The sequence below is a fragment of the Zootermopsis nevadensis genome, unplaced genomic scaffold, assembly GCF_977971745.1.
Source record: "Zootermopsis nevadensis isolate Lab colony 2312 unplaced genomic scaffold, Znev_1.0 Znev_ptg000002l, whole genome shotgun sequence".
NCBI classification, from domain to species: Eukaryota; Metazoa; Arthropoda; class Insecta; order Blattodea; family Termopsidae; genus Zootermopsis; species Zootermopsis nevadensis.
Genome location: NW_028259134.1, coordinates 7,674,148 through 7,696,225, shown reverse-complemented (window position 1 = coordinate 7,696,225; position 22,078 = coordinate 7,674,148). Strand labels below are relative to the sequence as shown.

The following is a 22,078-nucleotide window of genomic DNA, read 5'->3' as shown; positions in this document are numbered from 1 at the left end:
CTAAGAGTCCCACAAAATGCAGGGAATCTCTTGACTACCTAAGGGACTATTAGCTTCTCAATGAATCTGTTCTTTCAAATTAGTGTACATGGTAAACTTCCCAGCCAAAACCTTCTGCTTCAGAAAACCACAATTCACTACAAACCTATACATACCACTATAAATTCAAAATTTCTGTGTTAGAACATGACACTGCTATGCATATCACTAATTCTGACATGATCACTAGAAAATATGTAAAAGATGCATGTTAGCTTCACTATGTCCATCTGCATGAAACAACTTCAGAAAGCTCATGAAGTTTGACACTAAGGAGTCTTATTATAATTTGTTGACATACTCCCATCTTAGTTGAAATTGGACATTTTATATGAAAACCTACACTTTTTTCTGCTCACATCTCATGCATAATTCACTAAATATATACCTGAATGAAAAATGTTTCAAACAAAACTTGAAAAGAGGGACGAAACACACACTTTATGCCCAATATACACAATTATGCAAGTATTATGATTTTTGAGATAAGTGAAAAGGATTTTTATGTTGTCATTTATTAACTCAAGAATCAATGGATACTGATTAAATTGGATATTTGAGGTTCTTACTCATCTTCCCCATGTTTTATGCTACTAAGGCTTGTAAAAGAGTATCAAGAGTCAACAATCTCAAATTAAAACCTGAGACAATAAAAGAAAACATGCAGTGTTATATTGTGTGCCTTCCCCCCCACCCCCAATTCACTACACTTTTGATTTAGAATTGGCAATTTCAACACTGTGATGAAAATACAGAAAAACCAGTACAGACTATTAAACACGACTAGACAAAAAAGTGTTACTGATACAGTACTGTAATTACAGTCCCAACCACTCAAAGGGGGTTTATGATGGAAAAGTGTTCTTAAAACAAACAAGTTGCTTACTTCTGAGGTTGAATATAAAAATCAATTTAAAAAAGACAGTAAAAGTCCTTCAAAACTGTTACCCTGAAATCAAACCAAAACAGTTTATGTTATAGTTTTAGCTGCGAGCAAACAACTTGGTTTGTGGGTGATTTCACAATTCTAGGAAACTGGTAGTGACTTTAGTAGCTGAAACATCCATTTTACCTAAAGCTGTCAACACTTTAATAAAAATATACATTTTGTCACTGAAACGAGAACTTAAAACACAAACAGAAGGTTCATGACTCACACCATTGTCTCAATTGTCAGCATGGCGTGGCCAAGACTTCCGCTGCTACCGTTCCGGGCCGCTCGCATTTTTGTATTTCACAGTTTACACATAATTTAGTACAAAAGTCAGTTCACTGGTAATACTTTCATAGTATTAAACATCATGCAGATTATTCAAACAGTGGGGACATTTTTTGTAAGAAGCAGTGTTTTTAGAAATCATTAAGCATGACGTCATACCTTCATAGTCTAGTCAACTCTCCGCTCAAATAGACGAGTACTGTGGTATCTAACGAAATAAAGAAAGGGTTGAGTCGGGGAGAAAGCAAGGAAACAGAACATACAGTGGTGCTAAATGTAGCAATATGAAACGATGGTTTCCAGAGAATGCAAACTGCTTTGTTGTTTTCGTTTGAATACTGAGCTTGGCTAAGAGTTTCTTCCCCATAACAAAACAAGATTACAGCACTACGCACGGAACGGGTGCGAACTTGCAACACCGCAGTTCGGCTGCTGACGATTGTATCACGCGACTTCTGAACTGAATGAGAGCCTGTTGCTCATCAGCAGTACAGCTGGCGTCGTATCTTGATTCACGTTAATCTCCTTGTATCTGTCCGTATCGCTTTTCTATACATTTAATAGCCACTATTTATAGCAATGTTCTTTTCAGCAAAGACACCAACGTGTTTGCCTGATTTGAAAGAGCGTAATTTATGTATATGTCTTTCCCAAGCCATGTCGGCCGGTTCAACAGCAAACCGAACATGAACACTATACTGCGCTCCGACGTCGGATCACGTTAGAGAACCGTCGCTCGCTAGCGTGGCAGACTTCCGTCGATGCGAAGATCGTACGCAAGCTCGATTCCGTTCTTTTTTCTTCTTTTTCAATCACATGCACAACGCACTAATTTAAACTGTGTACAGGTGGTACTTGGTTTACGCCGGGGTTAGGTTCCTGAGATTTCCGGCGTAAAATGAAGCGGCGTAAATTGAAGCAAAAATATAATGGGAACATACGTAAATACATTAGGTTCCGTTCCATGATTTTAAGTAATCAATACAAAATACTTGAAAAATGTTTTATTTTATGAAATTTACGTATTGAAAATTGTATAATGTTTAAGAGAAAGGAAGAAAATTTACTGCTTTAAAAACGATAGAATAGATGTCTGTTTGGTTTTCGTCTTTTCTGATAATAAGTTATAGTATGGCTGTAGAACTGTCTCAATTCTTCTCTTAACGGTTGAGCTCCACTCCCTGTTTGGGCCGTTGCTACACAAGATCTCACATCCCTTATTAATATGAGCCTCTTGCAGTGATTTCAGTGTTAGTGTCCTAACCGGCATTGCAGAGTCAGCTTCACTTTCCTCTGTGTCTTCTTTGGACAGTTGTTCAGCTAGCTCTTCTTAATCTTCCGTTGAAAGCTCTTCACCATGACCCTCAAGGAGCTCATTTATGTCGTCACATTTTATATTCCGTTTTTGGTTTAATTATTTAAATTTTATAGTTTTATCATTTAGTATTATAGTTTTATTACAACGTAAGTTTTATTACAATGTCGGGACCATATGTGTCTAGGAATTCGGGCAGAGTCATGACTCATCACCCCCCCCCTCCAATCGTGATCTATGAGGAGCAAAAGTGAAGGGAACGTAAACTGAAGCGGCGTAAACCGAGTCCTACCTGTACTTGTATATTATTCAACACAATGGTCAAAGTTTCCGTGTGGAACCAACCGGAAACGGGCACCATAATGTGTGGATTGCGATATTTGAAGAACAATATATAATTAATTGATGTTTGTAAAGCATACGCAGTTCGGTAACCTTTTGTTAATGAACAAAAAGTATTCGTCATTACAACCTTTCACATTACCACAGCATTGTTTGTGCTGCATTGGCGAGGCTAGAAGGGCGGAGGAAGCGGGTATTTAATTTCTTTTCCCACATTTTTTTGGTAACTTTCATTCTAAACCAATTTCGCTTTTTTCGACCTTATATTATCTTCATTGTGGACATGATTGGTTATTTCTGAGTTATTCAATATTGTTGATTATGTAACGGAAACTCGTAGAGTGTTCAGTATGACAGCCAAACATATTACTCCTGTTCGCGTACGCTTGAAAGTGTCCCTGCCGGACCTTAGGAGTGTACCAATTCAACTGAAACCCTGATATCCAGCGATCCTGCCGCGGTTTTTGCAGTACGGTAGCGGACCTTCCTTCGCTTAGGCTCTTCCAAAGAATCCGTCCCAGTCCGAAGCCTTGTGTAAAATTTCGTTACGAGTGATTATTTTTACGGTGACGGGATGTCAGACCCACGCCCAACCCCCAAGATGGAGGACCATCCTCCGTCGATTATCCACGAAAGTATATGTTGATATCTCGTTATGAAAAGGCACGGCGAAATCGTAAAATAGAGATTAGTTAATAGACCCCTTGAAAATGTGGCGAAGTTCAAATGTTTGGGAGCGACCGTTACATATCAAAATTTGATTCATAAAGAAATTAACTAAAGTAAAGCGTCCCGCTACACGCCTATGTAGGCCCCCGAGGGGGGCGGAGGTATAGCTCCTATTCTTTCTAGACCTCGGCACCAGATGGGGGTGAGTGGTCAGCATCACGCCCCGGCCGCGCTTTACCCCCGGGAAACGACCCCGGTACTCATTGGACAGGAGGTTGGACGCAGAGGCTTGAAGAAAATCCTCTGCCCCCGCCGGGGATCGAACCACGGTCGCCTCATCCCGCAGATGGTCACTATACTGACTGAGCTATCATAAAGAAATTAGGCGTAGATTAAATTCTGGTAATGCTTTCCACCACTCAAGGTCAGAACCTTTTGTCATTTCGTCTGCTGCCTAAAATCGCAAAGACTAAAATATACAAAACTACAATTTTGCCTGCAGTTTTGTACGGGTGTGAAACTTGGTCTCTGACACCAAGGGAGGAAAGTATAATGAGGTGTTTGAGAACAGGGTGCTGAGGATAATATTTGGACAAAAGAGGGATAAAATATTTGGAGGCTGGAGAAAGATGCCTAATGTGGAGTTTCATAAGTTGTACTCCCTGCCAAATATTTTCAGACTAATCAAGCCAAGGACGATGAGATGGGGAAAGCATGTAGCCCGCATGGGAGAGAAGAGGAATGCATACAGGATTTTGGTCGGCAAACCAGAAGGAAAGAGACCGAGACCAAGACCAAGACATACGTGGGAGGATAATATTCAAATGGATCTTAGAAAAATAGGATAGGGTTGTATGAACTGGGTTCATCTGGCTCAGGTCAGGAACCAGTAGCGGACTCTTGTGAACACGGTAATGAAATTTTGGGATGCATAAAATGTTATTTTTTTGAAGAAACAGTTAAAGTTGTTGAACTGTTTAAAACCTAATGACACACACGTCTCGTTCTGTAAATGACACAAGAATCCAAGCAAGTCCACTGAGATCTGCACTAGTTTCCGGCATTTGCGTCATTAGAAATTACAAATTAAAGGCATAATGTGCCAACTTCTAATGCGACGTTATGATGTCACGTGCATGACAGCTGACGCAACTGTACAATATCGAGTGGCATGGAATGGTGATCATGAATTGTCAGTTGACGAGAAATTGCTATTGTTTAGTCATGGCGTATTTTAATATATAACCTTGGCATTTGACTGGAGATTGCACAAAACCACGAAAACAGGTTGGACAGGTGGTTGCTCGGATGCCATTCGAACACTAGTCTGGAGCGTTCTCTACAGCAACCTCCTCGGCGCATGCGTGTTGAAATGCCCACCCGAACTGCCAAAGCCAACAAGGGCAAATGGACGTAGCGATGTAGAATTCCAATCCCGGTCCGGGAGACCGGCGACAGCGCTTACAGCAAAGTTTTTGAAGCAGTCAATGGTCATTTCTTTCCAATGAATTCATTTGTGAATCAACAAATAAATAACGGGAAGGTCATCAGAAGTCAGTAGAAATCCCACACGCGACACACGACTGACATCCCTATCGCTGGCCTCTAGAAATGAGTGCACCTACACCTCTGATGGCCTTGTCTGCCGAATATATGCTTGCCTAAGCAGCGAATGCTCATCACATGCTGACAATGCTGCTGCCAAACAGATCATTCCATGGATGAAAACAAAGCAATAAAATATTTTCATTCCACTGCAATCAGCTGTACGATATTTTAACAATATATCGATTTCACTCACAACTGAAAGGTAACTACCTCTAAATTAGAACAAATCGATAAAATGAGTTTTTTTGGTGACTTCGTAACAATATCGAGGTTCATAAATTTTAATAGAAATCAAAGATCGACGAAGAAAGTATGGAATCGATTTCAGGAAACGCGGAGAGAGGAGTCTCGTTTGATCTCTACCTACAGACAAAACGTGACCCCATATGATGTATCGAAATTAGATAAAGCACAAATGCCAGTTAATGCATTTGCTATTTCATCACTTCCCCATCACAGAACAACATTACATGTTCCATAGAACGTAGGGAGCAAAAATTCACAGAAAACCAAATCCGAATGAAGTCAACCCTGGAGTTGAATGAAGTGTCTCATGTGAAAAATTGTGTTGTAATAGTTAGACGGGAAATAGAACGGATGATGAGATCAGACGCGGACACGATTCCGTAAACAGCACGTGTGTAAGTGGCAAGAATCATGTTTCTCCTGCAGTGTTAAGCAGCTTCACTACACATTCACGTAGTGACCCATTTTGCACCATAGGTGTTCTGATGACTCATACAAACCATGATCAAAAAGTTCGTTGAATGATCGAATACAATAAAACCTCTCTAATTTGGGCACTTGCGGTTCCACGATAATGTGTCCAACTTCCAGAGGTGTCCAGGATAGAGGGAAAGGGGAAAATCATCCTTTCAAATTGTGGTGTAATGACAATGTGGTAATTGTTGAGTATTATAGAGCAATTCCCAAAAAGGAAATTCTTGATAAGAAAAATCAAAAGAGTAATTTTTTTTTACAAAATTTGTTTCCACTAAATTAGACTTGCATGGATAAGCTCAAAGGGAAGGGCACCAATACTTTACGTTTACCGACAATGTAATCTATTTACTTAACTAACTAACTAGATGGCTTACCGAACCCGAAGGTTCATCACCGAATTAACCAAAGCCCTCCACCGGACCCTGTCCTGGGCCAACAAAATCCAGTTTCCTTCAACTCCTATCTCCCATAGATCCCGCCTGAGATTATCCTCCCATCTACGTCTAGGTCTCCCCAGCGGTCTCTTCCCTTCAAGTTTCCCAACCAGTACCCGGTGCACACCTCTTGTCCCATCCATGCGCGCTACATGTCCCGCCCATCTCACTCTTCTCGACTTAATCACCCTCACAATACTGGGGGAGCAGTACAGATTTTTAAGCTCGTCATTGTGCAGTTTTCTCCACGCCCCATCGTCTTCCCTCTTAGGCCCAAATATCCTCCTCAACACCCGATTCTCAAACACCTGCAATCTGTGTTCCTCCCTCTGAGTGAGAGACCATGTTTCGCACCCATACAAAACAACAGGCAAGATTATTGTTTTGTATACTTTAATTTTCAGGTTCTTAGAAATCAGACGGGAAGACAAAATATTTTGGACTGAGAAGTAGCAAGCATTTCCGGAATTTAGTCTCCTCCTAACTTCCTCACAAGTATCATTTTGATTTGTTATTGTTGTTCCCAAATATTTGAACTTTGTAACCCTTTCAAAGGATTTATTAGCCACCCTAAGATAATTTTGCCCGCCTGTCTTCTGATGACGAGATACTAACATGTACTTAGTTTTTTCTGAATTTACTTCCAGCCCCACTTGTCTACCAGCCTCTAGTAAAACTTCTGCGTTCCTCTTTATTGTATTTATATCGTCCCCCAATAAATTAACATCATCAACATATGCCAATAGCTGATGTGTCCCGTTCAATTGCAAACCCTCCTGCCTACCTTGGACCTTCCTGATGGCGTATTCTAGCGCAAAGTTAAAGAGCAAGGGAGACAAGCATCTCCTTGTTTTAGACCGTTCTTGATGAGGAATGTCTCAGATACATATTTACCTACTCGAATTTTGCTACAGGTTTCATTTAAGCACATTTTTATTAGACCCACTAGCTTCTTTGGTATACCAAATTCAATAAGAATATTATATAGCACTTCTCTCTTCACAGAGTCATAGGCTTTTTTGAAATCTATAAATAACTGATGTACGGTCCCACCGAACTCCCATTTTTTCTCTAGTATCTGACGAATGCAAAAGATCTGATCAATCGTTGATCTGTTTCGTCTGAACCCACACTGATGATCCCCAATAATTTCATTCGCATATGGGGTTAATCTTGCCAAAAGAATGTTTGATAGAATTTTGTATGAGGTTGATAGCAGCGATATTCCTCGGTTATTACCACACTCAGTCTTGTCCCCCTTCTTATGAATAGGAATAATTATGGATTCCTTCCATTGTTGTGGCATCTCTTCCTTATCCCAAATTAACTGAATAAGCTTATGGATCCTCATATGCAACCCTTTGCCACCTGCTTTAATTAATTCGGCCGGAATCTGATCAATTCCTGGAGATTTATAACTTTTCAACTTCCCAATGGCTAGTTCCACTTCATCTAAGCTAGGTTCTGGCACCAACAGTTCAGCTGTATGCATTTTAATCTGTCTAATGTCACCAGTATCATGAACATTTAAGAGCTCGCTAAAGAAATTTTTCCACCTATTCACAATTTTTATTGGATCTGCAAGCAAATTGCCACAATCATCCTTTACCAAATTGGTCTGGGGTTGATATCCTTTCTTAAAGTTATTAATGCCTCTGTACAGGTCTCTGATGTTTTTTCCTTATTATTTGTCTCAAGTTCAGCAATTTTGCCCTTCAGGTATTCCGTTTTCTTAGTCCTAAAGGTTCTACTAGCCTCACGTCTCACGTTACATAGATTATCCGCATTTGTTTTGTTTGGGTTCTGCAACCATTGAAATTTTGTTTGCTTCCTTCGATCTATTAATTTTGAACATTCTTCATCAAACCACGGTTTACTTACTTACATGCACTAACTACTGTAGGCTTGCTTGAATTAAGAATAATTTAATTATCAATTATAATAATCTTTTGAACCCCTCTCATGGTTGCACATTACATCCCAGCCTCAATGAAATTTTAAATGTTCAGAATGTATTTTTTTAATTGTTCTTACGGCATTAGCTCAACATATGATGTCACTTATTTCTTGTAAAAAAGTCCGTCACAAGCCACTGCTTTTTTGCTTTTATCTTGGAATTTGCCCATCTTCTTTCTAATTTTCGCCGCAATCTGAATAAAGTTTCAACCATTCCTGGTTGATTATGAGCGAAAGCATATGTTCCAGTTTCTGTTAACACTGTTTAACTCAGTTGCAAGCACAGTACTGACAAAGTTAAAACTGTACCAGCAATACCTACAGTAGTCCAGTGAAGGGTTCAACAAAGGAATAACTATGTACTTTCACTGCATTCCAATGATGTGTTCAATGTCTCACACCCTCAACCACAAGCTAATCCTCAGGTAGAATGAATTCATCAGCCAGAAATTCAAAATATGTAACCGAAAAACTTTCCCTGAAAAGCATCGAAGTTAAGTGCATGCACCTGTCCAGCTTACAACAAAAGGGGTGACCAAGATATAGGGTATTGTGGATATGTAAAATTATAGGATATTCGCCGGTTCCAATTAAAAGTGTCCAATATAGAGGGGTTTTACTTTATCTACTTCGTCTTAAATCCTCTGAAAACCAAACTTGCCTAATTACAGTAAAACCTCTCAAGGAGATTCTCTATACTGGACACTTTTAACCGCAACTGTCCAAGTTAGAGAGGTTTTACTATTACTACAACATTGTCTGTACCGCAAAGACAACACGACGTGTCTCCGCTACAAAGATAAATTAGTTAATGTTTACATTGAGGAACATACGAAAACTCCAAATACAATGACAAAATGCAAAGCTTCAAAGCTTAGGGCCAATCCCCTCCAATGTCTCCCCTTCGACAGGCAGAGAGAGAGAGAGAGAGAGAGACCTTTTCCAGCCCTCCTGCCAACGCTTGAAACGTTTCTAGAAGACCTTTTGGAATCGCCGCAAATGGTGTCGTGCTGTGGTGACGTCACTCGCCTAAATTTTTTATCAAGCCTAGCAAAGGAATAAAATGGGACTTCATGACGCACCACACTCACCACAAGCATTCGGAGTTTCGATTCGGGTTTTCAGTCCAGTAACGACGCAGTCTGTTTTGAGTGATTTACAATTCTGTGAAATGGTCTTCGTTTTTCGCAGAACCGCTACTCACGGAGTTGTACAAACACACTCGTTATTCCAATGCACGTCTCACAGGAGACATGACAGGAAACACGTAGCGGAACGACCGATTGTCGCACAATTCAAGCACGGCAGAGGCACTCAAGGCAACGCGGTAGTAGGAATACAGGATTCAGACGGACTGTAACACGTAAGGCGTTCCGCAATATGCAAACACAAACGCCAGAAACCGTATCGTGAAGGTCAGACGTCTGCGGATGACCATCAATATTCGAGGCCAGAAAAGCACAAAACCTCCCCACGCTTATCCCGTACTCAACAAGTCATGAAGACGCGCATGGGGTATTCATGCTGAAGCTCCCAACATATTCTTGACCTCGGCACTTGAAGGTTGTTATCGTTTCATTATTAAAGGAACAGAAACAGCAATCAATAAATCCCCCATTAGTCGGTCATCAAATTGCATGCTTCAAGGCCAAGAACCTCACCCTTGCCGTGAGGGTCGAAGTCAACAGTACAGTGTTCCTAGCTGTTACGATGCGAGTTCTGAGCTGTCTTCACTCTCCTGGGCTTCACCGTTTTAAGTTGCAACACTGAACGATTTTGATGTTACGTTAAACATGCAATTTTGCTGGGACTGCTACAGTTCCCACCCAAACAAAAGAATATCTTTCAAGAGATACAAGAGATATACTAGAAATGAAGGAAGGAAATAAAACGAAGGTATTCGTAACATTAATAAAGGTTTTCAACCAAGAACCTCCTTTTGTAAAAACACGAATGTGGACTTAATTGGCGGGGAACAACAAGTGTTAGACATGAACTGAATACTCTTAAGATCTATGTAACACGATGATGCAAAGAACTAATACGGAAACTCTATACTTCGGCCCTGAATAACACATCCCCGAACCTACAACACTGAGGTTTATGATACCATAGGGCCAAAATTAAGAATAAGCTGTCTGGCAGGTTCTCAACGGAATGTGTAGTTAGATAAGGAGATTCCTTGCCTACCACACTGTTTAACATCGTCCTCGAGAAAGTAATTAGGAACATATACATTAATCCGGGAAGAACGACTTTTAACAGGATGCCATCGTGGTGACTGGCCGATCTACGGAAACCTTAAATGAAGTCCACATGCAAATGCAGACTGCGGTTTCAGCTATAGGATTGGAAATTAGCATAAATAAGACAAATATATGAGAACCAAGAAATTTAATGAAGTAGTCAAGTCAGATTTAACATTAAATGAAGAGGTTAATAATTTTAAATATTTGGGAGCTCTAATTACATCTCAAAACGAGGTGGACGCTGACATAAAATAGAAAATAACAGCCGGTAATATATGCTACCGATCTTTCAATACTTGGTACCAGATATACATCTAAGAATACGAAAATAAGATTATATAAAACTATGAGGCCGGTAGTATTATATGGCAGTAAAACCTGGACATCGGGGAAAAAGGCATTCAGTCTGATGACATGGGAAAGAAAAATCTTACGGAAAATATGGACCAATATGCGAACATGGACTAACTTAGATATGCAAAACGTGCACTGGTCACCAGACTCGCAACGGGGATATAAGTCAGGAGACTGGAATGGATGAAGCCCGCGTGGCTAAAACGGTGTTCGTCTCACAGCCCGAGGGTAGACGTGATATTGGGAGACCTAAATTGAGATGCTGGATGACATTGAAGACGATACAAAAGCATATTCATCGCCCTGATGACGGAGGCGGTATGACCTGAAACGTTGGTTAACATCGACCAGACTACACCGCGCAACAACCCAGAAGACAGAAATCTTCATACTCATCTCCCTGATGACGGAGGCAGTATTACCTCTGAAACGTTGGTTAACATCGACCAGACTACACAGCGCTACAACCCAGAAGACAGAAATCTTCATACTCTGATGACGGAGGCAGTATGACCTCCGAAACGTTGGTTAACATCGACCAGACTACAGAGCGCAACAACCCAGAAGACAGAAATCTTCATACTCTGAAGACGGAGGCAGTATTACCTCCGAAACGTTGGTAAACATCGACCATACTACACAGCGCAACATCCCAGAAGACAGAAATCTTCATACTAAGAATCGCCCTGATGACGGAGGCTGTATGACCTCTGAAACGTTGGTTAACATCGACCAGACTACACAGCCCAACAACCCAAAAGACAGAAATCTTCGATATAAAAGCCTTTGGTATAAGACGATGAAGAATAAAAGCACAAGATAGGAATGAGCGGACGGCTATCAAGGTTAAACTAAAAGGACCGCGATGCTACAGAAGAAGAAAATTTGAAACAAATAGGAAGTTATAAAAATGATGGTTTTCTTCACGGCACCAGAGAGGGTTCCGTACTGTAGCTGGACAAAGTAATTTCAGTTTTGCGTCAGACTGAACTCGTATGCATTCCTTTCCTAAGACACCGTGCTGCCATTATCTTCTCTGACGACAAAAATGTTGTAAAGTCTGACACACGGCACCCCCGCATAACGAATTTCATTCGTTCCACAAAAACCTTCGTTATGTGAATTTGGGGGATCCGACCTAAAGGACTGAAAATGTAAACACTAATCTTTGATAAATGAGCATTATATGAACATGGAAAAAGATCATAAAATGAACAGAAACCTAGTACGAGAGTCAATAAATAAAGCATACAAATATTACAATAATCAGTTCGTACCCCCAGGCAAACAGTAAACAACAGAAATCGATCTCCAGATGCTCATATATGGGCGTCGCTAATTGGCTGAAGACTGCTGAGTCCACTAAAGAGAGCTCTGATTGGCCGAAATTGGCGACCGCGTGGCTTCGTAAGCAATTACTTATGCGGGGAAAAATTCGTAATGTGAGTCAATGGTGGTCTATGGAACGAAATTCGTTCAGTAAAAATTCGAAGATGGCGGTCTTCTCGATTGTTGCGCCGTTTAGTCTGGCAGAACTTTACCAACGTTTCAGAGGACCTTGCTGCCTCAATCATCGCCCTGGTGGACCTCTGAAACGTCGGTAAAGTTCTACCAGAATACACGGCGCAACAACCCAGAAGACCGCCATCTTCAGACTCACCGCCGTGAAAACCTCAAATTCTACAAATGAAAATTTTTCATCCGATGACTTCGTTACGCTTGGGTTCCTATGTATATTTTTATTTGAACGTTGATAATGGATTACGGTGGTGATGGTAGCGATGATGATAAAAATAAAAATTACGCACTTTGTACACAGAACAGCAGCTCAATACCAAAAATAATACATAAACAACAAAGTGATTCATGTTCTATCTGCAATTGCTTTACAATCACAAACGTCAAGTGTGAACAATCCCGCAGTAAGATCAACGTAATTCCAAAACGCGACTATGAATCAATGTTTCAAAGTTGCATCAAATTCCACCAGAATCAGACTCAGGAGATGAAACAAACATTGCGCAGAACTAGTTATGAAATCGAGAACGTCCACAACACACATACGCCTACACGGTATCTAACGGTTTGTTGACTAGGCATTATCTCAGACATGCGCAACTCGCCTCTCCCCGACTCGCCTCGGTTTCATTCCACTATTAAAGGTATTTTTTAGTGTTCTGTCTGACGACAGGTCCATATGAACAGGATCCTTCCATCCTTTTCTCGGACTGGGACCTGTTCATATACGTTCTTGGCAGATGATCCAGAAGTGGTTTGCCATTGGCTTCTTCTGTGTGTGAATGGAGTAATTGTTGGAATGCCACGGAGAAACCCCCGGAGGAAAACTCCGTGTTGCCTAGACCACGGCCTTGCCAACACAAGTCATAAATTCGGGCACCGCCGGGAATCGAACCCGGGATCCCAGGATTGCAAGGCTAGTGTTCTAACCGCTAGACCACCGTGGAGTTTTAAATGTGATGTGTATGCAAGTTATGAACTCCGTAATAAGTATCACGGCTTAGATCTTAACATCAAAAAGTTGTCAGTGGAACCACGGTTCCGGAGAATTTGACGTAAATACGTCTATACGGAAAGGAAGTTTATATATTGGCTTTATTCCGAATATTTCCTTTATACATGTTTTACAATTGAGATAAGTTTGATTAAGACATTGCTTATTTAATTTGAATTAGTTACGCTTAAGATGGGTCTGTGGTAGCTGAATGTAATGTAAAGTAAAGTAATGTAATGTAAGGTAAGGGTAATGTAATGAAATGTTTCCTAGGTAACAATAATGCCAAGTAAACTGACGACGTTTCGTAGGTAACAATAATGCCGTGTAAACAGGTGACGTTTCGTAGGTAACAATGATGCCGAGTAAATAATTGACGTTTCCTAGGTAACATAACAATGCAGTTACAATTTTTCGTTACACTTTTTGCCGAATGACACTGACCCTAAAATATAGACGTATTTACGTCAAAAGAAACGAAGTTCATGATCATCAGTAAAAATGCTAGTAGTTAATAATAAAAAATAGAAAGAGTGTCGAAATATACATACTAGGGCAGCGCAATTAATGACCAGTGGGTTCACACCTTGGAAATAAAGTGCCGTATCGAAAAAACCAGAGCCACTTTCATTAAAATGGGATCAATGTTCAGGAGTAGAGCCTAAACTTAAACACCAAGTTAGGACTACTCTCCGTGCTTTTATACGGCGCTGAATCGTGGACGTTGACCGAAGCTTCTTCAAAAAAGTTGGGGGCCTTCGAAATGTGGTTGTACCGACGTATTCTCAGAATTTCCTTGACTGACCGTGTAACCAACAAAAAAGTTCTCCAATAAGTCCGCAAAGACGTCGAGGTTGTTAACACCATAAAAAAAGAGAGAGTTGGAATATTCCGGTCATATCATGAGAAACTGTGATAGATACGGGCTGCTTCAGCTGATAATCCAGGGAAAAGTATTCGGAATGAGGGGACCTGGCAGGCCAAGAATCTCCTGGCTTAAGAACCCAAAAACTTGGTTCTCGATGTCCACTGGGGGGCTGTTTCAAATAGCAGCCAGTAAAGCACAAATTGCTTTGCTGATCGCCAACATCCGGAGCTGATAGGCACATTAAGAAGAATAATAATTATAATTTAAAGTTTCAGTGAACGCATCAACGTTGCGTCATGTGACCAGTTTCTGCGTCTGCAGCGTAACCGCCGATGGAATATTTACTCGACAGTAGAATGCAACAAACGAATGTTCACATTCGAATTAAAACATCCTTTTCACAACAATCGATTGGAAATATTTAACATGCTGTTTTCGAAACTGAATTCAATCAACGGACAAGGTAACTTCTCGGAAGCCGGATCGTTTTTTAATATTCTTAAAACCGTCTTTCATTTATCTGCTTGGCGTCTACTTTTACAATTACACAGTCTGTCCATACTACGTGTGTGAGCATGTGTTTGGCGCTAGATAAAGACCAGAACGAACAGGTCTGTTGAATGGCAACACTGACAAAAGGCCCAATAACTCTGCCGTGTGCGTTATTTGTAAATGGGAACACAAGGAACTAAATAGTATCAAATTTTCTTTTGCAATTGAAATGTTTTGGAGCCCCCTGACCTATTTGCTTTGTATGAAATGCTATGCTTTATAAACTGCAAGTCGTTTTTCTGTGGACATGTTTCTGGGCGATAAAAACAAATGAAAAGTAGTTTTGCATGTAAAGCGTTATACTCACTAAAACACAGTATATAAATAGTATGAGATTTTATGAAAATTATTTTAAACCGAGGAATGAATCAAACGAATGCACAATCAGAAATATTTAATCAGGTATCACATTCGGACGTGCATTGTCTGTAAAGAGCGAAGTAGCCAATAATTCCATTCGATTATCTGAAAAATAAATATATGAAACGACCCCATACGTCACTTCCAAGACTTTGGACTATTTATAATAAACTGAGAGGTCTGAGCTAGTTTTTTTAGCGGATTAATCCGATTCGATCAAAAAATCGACCGCCTTCTCAATGCATAAATTCGAACGAAATCATTCGTCTGCTCGACTCCATTCATGCAATTGTTATCTAATATGAGGATTATTCACTAGTTCCCAATCATAGTTACTCAATAGTTTTCATTCGGTTGTGTTTAACTTTGAGAACACGCAAACACTTCGTACATGGATTCACCGATTCACCGTACAGAGATTCGGATTTTCAATCCCTCGGCTACTCAAACTAAACCGCCCTAGGCATTTGCAAATTACAAATAGTATATCATGACCACTGAATTCAAACTTCTCTTGAGGCCAGTTAATGTAATCTTTAAAATGTGGCTGACACAGTTTTCGGTTTCCTGTTGTATTTTTCTCGAAGTGTTTCACTTGTAGCAACGAGTACGCATGGGCCTGGCAGTTTTGAAAATTGTCCGTGAAACAATGAACCACCTTCCTTTACCGGCCACCACACAGCTGAATCTAGAGATTATGCAGCTCCTGCCGTGTAGATTTCCAACCAGTCATGCCAATCAGCCTGACAGATGCCTGATTTTTAAAGGCACACGACGGAGACACAAACTGAAGTCCAGTACCATCATAATTGGCTTAAGTTTCGTATTTCTCAGTGCAGCGAATTCCCGATTTTCACAAACGACACCGCGTACATCAACAAAGGGTTCAAGATAGAGCCCGACATCCCCCTCTCCTTAGATACACCCACCGGAAGTTGCGTTGAAGTGGTTACCATTCCTGATTCGTATTCGGAGAGGGGGGGTCCAGGGTACAAATTTCGGCTCGAAGACGGGATATCCTGATTATTTCCGTGACTTCCCAGTGTATCAGGGCAAATGCAGATATATTCAGTTACATTTGGTCACAATCGCATCACCGGACGCTGCATAATCCAAGTTACTGACAGCCCCGTTAAACAATATATAAATAAAAAATACTTTCGTTGTAAACCCACGTTAATCTGGCCTGTAGGTGCAAAAATTCACCGCATGATCACAAGTCACAACAGTATCACCTTTTTGTCCTTTTCTGCCATTATTTACGTTGTATATGGGTCGCCAGCCACAAAAACTTGTCCAAGCAACGTGACAGCATAAACTAAACGACCCATTCTCACGATTGGCTATCCAAATATGTTGCTCAAAAAAAAAGGGGCAAACTTAAACTTGCCTGCTTCAATGTCAAATGGAATGCAAATGTTTTCTTCTGCAAGGACGCAGATATGCCAGAAGTGTCTTCCATATGCATGGATATCAATGGAGGAAGTTCAATGCTTGCAAAACGTAAGCAAAATTCTTCATTTTTATCATCTAGCATCAGCCATAATGAGTTTCAATCAGGAACATATTCGAACACATTACACAAATACGTTTGTTGAGAATGTTTATAAGAGTTCGAAAATGGATAAGAAGTCCACCCTTAATACCGAACTGGTATATACCATGCGAAACTCCAACTGCATTCTTCTTTGGATAAAAAGTTCAGTATTATTGTTTCCGTGTCTCTGAAAATTTGTCTTTATTTTTAACGTGAGTGTGGATTATCTGAACTAGGTGAAAACTTTTCCCCCTTCACTGTATCGCTGTTCCATACAAAATGCCAATTCCAAAACTCACGGCAAAACATCCCACTCACAATGTCTTCTCATCTGCAACACTTGCTGTTATTATACGTATAAAATGTTATTATCGAACAAGCATTCATTCAACTTGGAACAATGTGTCACTCGTCATTTCTATTGTCAACAGAACTTATCCTACAGCGAATAGTTATTTAGTCATTCCACTGTCGAACAAGGCTGAGATGCCCGTCCCTCGCCTTACCCAAGTTTCACAAGATTGGGCTATCCAGTATCGCCTGAACCATTTTACTCAGTTTAATTAACTCGCTATCGTGACGTCCTGGCAAATATAACTGCACAAATTAATATTAGAGCCATAGACATGTGTATTCATTCTCATGACATGATATTCCAACGAACAACATAAAATTCAAAGTGCGAAACTACCGTTAAGTTACGGTAGTGGAGCCAATTCCCGAAACGTCACAAAATAAAATGTACCGAAGATAATGGACAATGTCCTGCATGAAATTCGTTCTGTATAATGGATAAACCACTGTCACAAATCTTACATGGATTACTGTAAAGTACTCACAAGTCATTAGATATTCCTCTAGAGACTTTCGTATTCCTGTGTAGAATTTACAAATTCAGAGCATCTCCTTGTCAAGTTCTGTGTGTGGTGTCGAAAATATTATGTTTCTTCGCTTCGTGTGACTTATACTGCGAAATCAATGCAGCAGTTACAAATATTAATTTATAGCAGTTTCGTGTCGCTCACAGGATACGTGGTTCATCCGCTTACATGAATGCATATACTTTTCAAAATTATTTTCAACTGTTTCTCTTGTTACTTTAGTGTGCATGACTACAGGACTTCTGCTGTTACTGTTCCATCATTTTCACAAGACCCTTTTAAAGCGGCAGTTATCTGCAATTTGCGCATCATTCGATGTAACCATACCAATGATAAATGCGGAACCGCTTTCCAAATCATCGGTCACAAAAGAGCCTTTGCTCTTAGATGGGTTGCTGCGCCATGTTGTCTTGTGGTGAGGACGCTTCGGAGGAATATTGTGCCTTCAAGACTTAAGTAAATTAAACACAGGGATTCCACACAACCTGAAGGATGCTTAGTTGAAATGATCAATTAGCCAACGCCATCAAATGGAAAACTCAGTTCAGATTTAGCGCAGTCATATTTTTACGCTGTACGAAAAAAAAACAATATGAGGTGCGATCGGAAAGTTTCAAGACTGCGCCTATAAAAGCCGTACACTTATTTCAGGTATCAAATTCATCCATCACCCTCGAAGTAGTTCCCCTGGGAGTGAACACAACGATCCCAGCGCCGCTGCCAAGCCTGGAAGCATCCCTGGAAATCTTTCTTTGTCAGCCTGTCAAGCACCATCTGCGATTCTGCCTGAATCTCTTCTATCGTCTCAAATCTCCTTCCCTTTAGCTGAATTTTCATCTTTGGGAAGAGGAAGAAGTCACACGGCGAATAAGGAGGGTGCGGGATGACGGCCATGGTGTTTGAGGCGAAAAACAGCCGAACTTTGAGGGCAGTGTGCGCTGGCGCGTTGTCATGATGCGTCGCATGTGGACTTCTTCCTTTAGAATCAGCTCACAGGTCCCATAGCCTATCCCAACAATGTCGCACAAGTCGTTGATGGTACGACGTCGATCTTCGTGAATGGCCTGCCGAATCTTCGTAACATTTTCGTGGCGTTGTGCTCGAAGATGGTCGTCCAGAACGCTCGTCATCATCGACAGGGGTTCGGCCATTTTTAAAACTTGAATGCCACACAAAAGTTTGTGCACGACCCATTGCGGACTCCCCAAATGCTTGCTTTAGCATTTCATAGGTTTCCGTAGCCGTTTTGGCGAGTCTTTGGCAAAATTTGATGCACACGCCATTCCAAAATCGCAGGAGGGTCGGTGTAATGCACTACCAAAACGCCCGTAACTAAGAAACAAATGCTAATTCGATGATGCCGGCTGGCACACTGATTCACTATGAATGTAGGCCGCACCCCCTAGCGGCAGAAGCTCGTACTACATCCGGTTCGCCCTCTATTGACACAGTCTTGAAACTTTCCGATCGCACCTCGTAGTTTCCACATGTCCCTGTTGCAACTGTTCGCCTCCGTCCTTGCAGATCGCAGCTTCCACTACAATGTGTCTGGTAGGGATTGTTGGGTCGTCGGCATCTCTCAGGGTTCTTTGCTCAGCTCAGCTGGTCGGTATGCATCGACTCACTCTCATTCCGTGCCACGGCCAGTTCGTAATAGCCAGATTGAACACTCGGATTGATTTTTGGATGGAACACACTATTTATTTTGGACCTGCGTGATCGTTGATCTACATATGCTGATCCCACGACGTTGTTAAATTCACACTTCTCTCAAATGCACAGCCACACACTGACTTCTCAGTCACCTCCTTTCCTAATATTGTAACTTTTAATGTAATGTAATGCAATCTCGTAATGTTGTAATCCTGCAATCTTGCAATGTAATCCAGTGTAATGTAATCTCGCAATAACCCTCTGCGGCCAAAATAACCCCTTTTTACACTGTAAGCACCCTTAAGGCTGGACAGCCAAAATTTCCAGCTTTGCCCAAAAGGAAATGTAACATCAACTCCCATTGGTGTGGGTCCAGGTTCGGTTCGAAAGACCTCCCCCTTTTCACCCAACCCTTAGGGAGTCCCTCCCACACTTTTACTTCCAAAAGGGCATCCCTAACTAGCGGAAAAACCCACTTAGGCTAAGAGCAGGTAATTCATGTATAAGGGAATTTCCAAGTCTGGAAATATTCCAGAATATAAAGGAAATACAAAAGGAATCATAAACTAACAAAAGAGAAAGCAGGACAATAAGTGGCTAATACAAAAATCATATGACCTACCACATAAACGTTGGATTTCTTACAAGTATAGAATTAGCATACACCAGTACAGGGATTGATGAGCGGTTCCAAAGTCCACACAGAAATTCACTACGCCACGTTAGGTGGCATATATGAATTCCGAAACTGCACCATTACAACGCTCATAGAAAGGTGGCAAGACACCATGTTTAAATGAGAAAAGAAACTTACAAACTGTCGATGCTTATTCTCTGGGTTACCCCTTCAACCCGGAGGGCTACTTACAAACCCCGGTTCAAACCACACACATCAATCAAGAAAATAAATAGGCACCAAAAACTTTGTATGTTCAAAGTTATGAAATTAATATAGCTTTATGTAACCTGCGTTCTGATTACATCGCCTCTCTTCCACAAGTTCGAAATGATTTCATAAATTTCAAGTTTAGTTCCACTGACTTGTTACTAAACCAATTACCTGTTCGTGTAGTAGCGTAAATAGAATTATGTAACAGTGGTAGTTTTCAAAAAGTAAGTTTAATCTACAAAATATCTTAATCGAAAATCCAGGAGTATTGGGTGCAATGAAAGTCAATTTATTTTTACTCAATCATCTGAAAAATCGTTTTTCTATGTATTTGATAATATTTAGTCTCGTTCTTTCCTTTTTAAGTACTCCTAAAATACGCGATGTAATGTTACAAACCACTCTTTTGTCCTTGTAACACGGCACAAAAGCGAGAATTTTATGAGCAATATAATGAAAATTGCAATTCTGTTCCTGACGTTAACACCTGAACACGCCTATTTGATGGCTAAATTCAGCCAACAGGCAGCATGGTAGGTTAATTTGCCAGACACTGGTACACCATTAAGTTACCTGCCGACTGCCGATGCTGCCCCACATCGTTGCCCCAATGGTAATAAATCATTCTAATAAGGTCTCGTTAAACCTCGATCCGCAACATTCTTTAAAGACTCGAACAGAAAGTCTTCCTTACGATTATTTTCGTAAACACTCCTAACGCCACTACTACGCTGTTCCACTATATTTACTGTTTCTTTAGTCAATACCGAGGATGTCAGCAAAATTAACCAAGACTTCATATAAATTCATGTACTGAGTCGCATCATTTCACTTTGCACCTCCTATGAAAATACAAAGCACTTGTAGGTCGCTTCTGTAAGTGACTCGATGAAACTTACATTACGGTAAGTCGCCGAGGAACTAAAACTGCCATCATGTACCTTCAGAACATTTAGAGGTTCACTATTTCTTTGGCTACTTAAGGATAAACACTGAAGACCACAAAGGATTATTCACTGCCGCAATAATTGGTTTGATGCGGGTTTATATTCTGATAAATTTCTTCAAACACAAATTTTGTTGCAACTTGACGCTGTTTTAAGATTTACGTTCGTCTGTCGTCAAAGTTATGTTTTTCAAAGTTTCTCTTGGTCTTTCCTAAGTTCTGTCATCTATGGGTGTGCCATTAAACTTGAAGGGACCCATGGATTTTCACGAATAAAAGCGAAGAGATGGGGGGTGGAGAGTTTAAATTCCCAGCCTTCTCCTTGGTTACACCACTACGTTCATATAATACCGGCACGCGGAGTGCATTCCTCACATATAGTCCTCATGAAAGGGCATGTCTCATGCACATCCACATTAACTACTAATGGCAGAAAAACACAGCTTTTACGAATGGGAAAATCTGGCCGCAATAAAAGAGCATCAATAGTGGCAAATGTGGCGTCATATGCCACGGCGACGTCCGCAAACGGGCACTGGAAATGTTGACCTTAAAAAACCTTTTCTTGAAAAAGAAACCAAAACACAAAAGCAGGCTTGTAAACCTGAGAGGTTCTTTGGTTCAAGGATGTCAACAGTTCCACATACAACGCCACATGCATGATATGGGCAAATGCATAATGCCTTTCTGGTGAAAAATGCAAAGCGATCTGCCAATATGTTGCTGATTAATGAGAAATTTCAAAGTCAACGATGGTTTAATTATTGCAGGGCTTGCAAATCTCATGCTACTTATCAGTTTTCACACCAAAAACTTGTATGTCAACTTTTATCACAACTATTACATGTTATTTTGCTCCAAAGTAATGAGAATTCCACTTGCATCACTTCATATGAACAATACAATAATTATCCTTATTACAAAACTGTAGGTACATGGGAAGCCTAATCCAAAGTACATTTTTATACATGT

At 40.6% G+C, this 22,078-nt stretch overlaps 1 protein-coding gene across 5 annotated transcripts in view; it reads right to left on the bottom strand.

The window, feature by feature from the left end:
- The window catches only part of LOC110833782 (uncharacterized), a 91,446-nt gene that overhangs the window by 68,269 nt on the left and 1,099 nt on the right, over positions 1 to 22,078 (bottom strand). The window contains exon 1 of one of the 5 annotated variants that reach the window (XM_022072266.2): positions 1,418 to 1,706. The exons of 2 other annotated variants lie outside the window; for them this stretch is intronic. The gene's annotated coding sequence lies outside the window, so the exon portion shown is untranslated. Of the gene's footprint in view, positions 1 to 1,111; positions 1,132 to 1,198; positions 1,375 to 1,417; positions 1,707 to 22,078 lie in introns of those variants that run through there. 2 more of the 5 variants (XM_022072267.2, XM_087348708.1) reach the window with 2 other exon arrangements.